The sequence below is a fragment of the Corythoichthys intestinalis genome, chromosome 14 (assembly GCF_030265065.1).
Source record: "Corythoichthys intestinalis isolate RoL2023-P3 chromosome 14, ASM3026506v1, whole genome shotgun sequence".
In the NCBI taxonomy this organism is placed as follows: Eukaryota; Metazoa; Chordata; class Actinopteri; order Syngnathiformes; family Syngnathidae; genus Corythoichthys; species Corythoichthys intestinalis.
In genome coordinates, this window is record NC_080408.1 from 7,006,499 (window position 1) to 7,012,518 (window position 6,020).

Here is a 6,020-nt window from a genome sequence, read left to right on the forward strand (position 1 = left end):
TTGCATTGAGCGCTTTTCTGATTGTGAACATTATTTTTTTGAGAGATGGGAATATTATTTTTGTTGTGCTTTCACTAAATGGTACTGTTGCGACGTAACTGTTCGGCCTAAATGCATGATGGGAAGTTGGGCAACCATGACTGTCAGTGGTGGCTGCAAATGGTATACAGTGTATATTCTGCGTTGTGTTCAACTAAGCGTGTTAAGGAAAAGAGTGTCTCCTGCTCCGCCCAAATGCATGATGGGAAGTTGGGCAACCACGACTGTCAGTGGTGGCTGCAAATGGTAAACAGTATGTTCTTCGTTGTGTTCAATTAGGTGTGTTAAGAAAAAGAACGTCTCCTGCTCCGCCCAAATGCCTGTGTCCATTCACATTTCTCTGCCTTTTTGGTATCAATGTGCTAAAACGGTGTCATTGTAAACTGTTTGAGGCAACCCATGAACGTGTCATTCCGTCCATGCGTTAATTGTGTCAAATATTTTAACGTGATTAATTTAAAAAATTAATTACCGCCCCTCGTTACTAACAGGGTTGGTTTTTTTCAGTAGTGAGTAATCTAATTACTTTTTTCATCTTGGCAATGCCGTTACCATTACTGAGGATGGAAAGGCGTGCGTTACAATGCGTTGCTATATTGGTTGATGACGCGATAAAAGTCTGAGGGAGACGGACTCACCGAGACGACAGAGCAGGAGTGGGGAGGAGGCAAAAAAGTTGTGAAGCCGAGCAAACACGATGCTAGGTGGCTCCAATAATACCTGACTGTAGCCGATAGCCGACAAACTACACCCACATGATATGGTAGACATGGTAGATGTCACATATACAGTGCCTTGCAAAAGTATTCGGCCCCCTTGAATCTTGCAACCTTTCGCCACATTTCAGGCATCAAACATAAAGATATGAAATTTAATTTTTTTGTCAAGAATCAACAACAAGTGGGACACAATCGTGAAGTGGAACAACATTTATTGGGTAATTTAAACTTTTAACAAATAAAAAACTGAAAAGTGGGGCGTGCAATATTATTCGGCCCCTTTACTTTCAGTGCAGCAAACTCACTCCAGAAGTTCAGTGAGGATCTCTGAATGATCCAATGTTGTCCTAAATGACCGATGATGATAAATAGAATCCACCTGTGTGTAATCAAGTCTCCGTATAAATGCACCTGCTCTGTGATAGTCTCAGGGTTCTGTTTAAAGTGCAGAGAGCATTATGAAAACCAAGGAACACACCAGGCAGGTCCGAGATACTGTTGTGGAGAAGTTTAAAGCCGGATTTGGATACAAAAAGATTTCCCAAGCTTTAAACATCTCAAGGAGCACTGTGCAAGTCATCATATTGAAATGGAAGGAGCATCAGACCACTGCAAATCTACCAAGACCCGGCCGTCCTTCCAAACTTTCTTCTCAAACAAGGAGAAAACTGATCAGAGATGCAGCCAAGAGGCCCATGATCACTCTGGATGAACTGCAGAGATCTACAGCTGAGGTGGGAGAGTCTGTCCATAGGACAACAATCAGTCGTACACTGCACAAATCTGGCCTTTATGGAAGAGTGGCAAGAAGAAAGCCATTTCTCAAAGATATCCATAAAAAGTCTCGTTTAAGGTTTGCCACAAGCCACCTGGGAGACACACCAAACATGTGGAAGAAGGTGCTCTGGTCAGATGAAACCAAAATTGAACTTTTTGCCCACAATGCAAAACGATATGTTTGGCGTAAAAGCAACACAGCTCATCACCCTGAACACACCATCCCCACTGTCAAACGTGGTGGCAGCATCATGGTTTGGGCCTGCTTTTCTTCAGCAGGGACAGGGAAGATGGTTAAAATTGACGGGAAGATGGATGCAGCCAAATACAGGAACATTCTGGAAGAAAACCTGTTGGTATCTGCACAAGACCTGAGACTGGGACAGAGATTTTCTTCCAACAGGACAATGATCCAAAACATAAAGCCAAATCTACAATGGAATGGTTCAAAAATAAACGTATCCAGGTGTTAGAATGGCCAAGTCAAAGTCCAGACCTGAATCCAATCGAGAATCTGTGGAAAGAGCTGAAGACTGCTGTTCACAAACACTCTCCATCCAACCTCACTGAGCTCGAGCTGTTTTGCAAGGAAGAATGGGCAAGAATGTCAGTCTCTCGATGTGCAAAACTGATAGAAACATACCCCAAACGACTTGCAGCTGTAATTGGAGCAAAAGGTGGCGCTACAAAGTATTAACGCAAGGGGGCCGAATAATATTGCACGCCCCACTTTTCAGTTTTTTATTTGTTAAAAAAGTTTAAATTATCCAATAAATTTTGTTCCTCTTCACGATTGTGTCCCACTTGTTGTTGATTCTTGACAAAAAAATTAAAATTTTATATCTTTATGTTTGAAGCCTGAAATGTGGCGAAAGGTTGCCAGGTTCAAGGGGGCCGAATACTTTTGCAAGGCACTGTACATTCAGGTAACGGAGTTACTAATGCAATTACTTTTTGGGAGAAGTAATTTGTAACTATAATTACTTTTTTAAAGTAAGATTAACAACACTGTTTGTCACACATCTAATGTGAATCATACACATAGCAAGCTCTTAAAGATGTCCGTACAAGGTTACCAAAGCCCCTCCATTCTCCCTTTTCCGTCCATCGCCGTGACCCGAACAGCGCCTCCGAAGTGGCGGCGCGAGCAGATGATGAGCAGCAGGATGCGAGGGATGAAACAAGGGACGCGGCACATCAGAGAAAGTCGGCTTGTGTGAAGAGTGCGCCAATTGGTTTTGTGTTGAAGCCGTATGCCTTTGGCAGCGGGTTTGCCTCCTGCTCATCCACCATATCTGTCATTGAAAGGCTTTCTGACTGTCGGCTCGCTAGCCTATGTCGAGTCGAAGGATGAAAGAAGAGTTTTTCATCTTTGGAAGCGGTGTGAAAAATAAAAAGTTCATGACACATTGAATGCATGTGACCTTGGCATTAAAACGTACAGAATTGAATGTTTTAATGTCACAGGTAAAAGCAGTGGTGGAATAAAAAATGCAATACTGTATTTACATGTTAGCTCATAACCAAGGGCGGATATCCTGGAAGGAACGTGGAAGGGACACGTCCCCCTCAACTAAACAGCCCCGCCCCTAATAATTTGGGACACTATTAGTATTTTTGTACTGTAGACTTAATTCAAAGTAGAATCTATGCAGTTCTCGTTTTAGTTGCGCAATAATGTGCTATTTAAATATTAGAATCTTTCACTCATCCCACCCTTCTCCATCCACTCACAAAGTTGTAAACCGTCCCATGAACTAAAATCTCGAGGTTCAGATTATCTGCATCATTTCTCCTGCATTAGTCAAAGGTCTACTCTCCATTACTGAGTGCTGTTAAACTAAGCTAAAAGTGAATCATAGCTAAGCATAAGGTGACCGTCACAGACAGAGGAGAGAAGAAATGAGCCACATGTACTTATTTAGAGTGGTAGGAAAAAGTATCCTAACCTTTTGAAATTTCTCACATTCCTCCATAATATCACCATCAAATCTGATCTTTGTCAAAATCACACAAATGAAAAAACTGTCTTTAACTAAAACCACCCAAACATTTATAGGTTTTCATATTTTAATGAAGATGATATGCAAACAATGACAGAAGAGGGGGGCAAATAATTAAGTGAACCTTCACATTTAATATTTTGTGCCCCCCCCTTTGGCAGCAATAACTTCAACCAGACGCTTCCTGTACCCGCAGATCAGTCTGGCACATCGATCAGGACTAATCTTGGCACATTCTTCTCTGCAAAACTGCTTTAGTTCAGTCAGATTCCTGGGATTTCTGGCATGAATCGCTGTCTTTAGGTCATGCCACAGCATCTCAATGGAGTTCAAGTCTGGACGTTGACTTGACCGCTCCAGAATGTGTAATTTGTTCTTCTGAAACCATTCTGAAGTTGATTTACGTCTTTGTTTTGGATCATTGTCTTGTTACAGCATTCACCCTCTTTTTAGCTTCAACTGTCTGACAGACGGCCTCAGGTTTTCCTGCAAAACATCCTGATGAACTTTTGAATTAATTCTTCCATTAATGACTGCAAGTTGTCCAGGCCCCGAGCTAGCAAAACAGCCCCAAATCATGATGCTCCCTCTACCATGCTTCACGGTGGAGATGAGGTGTTGATGTTGGTGAGCTGTTCCATTTTCCTTCACACATGACGTTGTGTGTTACTCCCAAACAATTCAACTTTGGTGTCATCAGTCCACAAAATATTTTGCCAAAACTTCTGTGGAGAGTCCAAGTGCCCTTCTTTGCAAACATTAAACGAGCAACAATGTTTTTTTAGAGAGCAGTGGCTTCCTCCGTGTAGTCCTCTCATGGACACAATTTTTGGCCATAGTCTTACATACAGTTATAGATATTGGACTGTGCCAGTGATTTCTGTAAGTCTTTTGCAGACACTCTAGAGTTCTTTTTTTAACCTCTCTGAGTATTCTGCGCTGAACTCTTGGCATCATCTTTGGTGGACGGCCATTCCTTGGGAGAGAAGCAACAGTGCCAAACTCTTCATTTGTAGAAAACTTCTCTGACTGTCAAATGATGAACATCCAGACTTCTAGAGATGGTTTTGTATCCTTTCCCAGCTTGATACAAATCAACAATCCTTGATCGCAGGTTTTCAGACAGCTCTTTTGACCCAGCCATGATGCACATCAGATAATACTTATCATCAAGACAGTTCTTACCAGGTGTGTGTTTTATAGTGGGCAGAGTAGCTTTAAACCACTCATCAGTGATTGGGCACATACCTGACTTAAACTGTTTGGTAAAAATTGGTTTCAATTGCTCTTTAAGTCTCCTTAGGCAGAGGGTTCACTTACTTATTTTCCCCCCATTCTGTCATTGTTTGCATGCTATCCTCATTTGAAAACCTATAAATGTTTGGGTGGTTTTAGTTAAAGCAGACTTTTTTTCATCTGTGTGATTTTGACAAAGATCAGATCACATTTGATGGTGATTTTATGCAGAAATGTGAGAAATTCCAAAAGGTTCAGATACTTTTTCATACCACTGTTGTTAGCTCTAACACACAGCTAACAGCAGAAAGTCCCGTGTAATTAATAAACCGAATGCCCCCTGTTTGACAAATCAAAACCTGGCTTCCACAATACAGACAGTCTCTGCACACTTCCACACTACAGGCAGTCTCTGCGCACGTCTTATCTTTTTTGTTTTGCGGTCAAAAGTTACATCCCAGCGCTAAAATAACGCTGCTACTTAGCTACTGCTAGCTAGTTAGTCTGAAATGCATTGTGAAGGTAGTGGTTGTTTATAGAGTTGTCTTTTTTACAGCTATTTTTGGGCTGACTTCCTTCGAATTTGGGGCCATAGACTTCATAATGTATTGAAGGGGCGAGGGGCCGATAAATAGGGGGCCTGCATTGTTGACGATGCTGTCAAAGCTGACCGAGTGGAATCATAGGCAAAGTGCTTTTTTTCATTGAAAATTGGTTAAAAGCAAAATAAATGTGCAGTTAGCATCTATTTTACGTAAATATGTCGAAGTACAATGCTAGTCTGTTAGTTAATGTAGCTAGCGGCTGCTGTATGTAAACAGCTTTTCCGGTGAAAATTCTTGTGAATACATGCTTAAATCCCCGAATTCATTATAGATATGGATTTGAAACAGTCTAGATTCTTGGTTAAAAGCAACAACAAAAAGCGTGCAGTTAGCAATTATTTTACGTAAATATCGCAAACTATGACGCTAATACCGTAGCTAGGGTTGTTCCGATCATGTTTTTTTGCTCCCGATCTGATCCCGATCGTTTTAGTTTGAGTATCTGCCGATCCCGATATTTCCCGATCCGATTGCTTTTTTAAACTCCCGATTAAATTCCAATCATTCCCGATAATTTTTCCCGATCATATACATTTTGGCAATGCACTAAGAAAAAAATGAATAAAACTCGGACGAATATATACTTTCAACATACAGTACATAAGTGCTATATTTGTTTATAATGACAATAAATCCTCAAG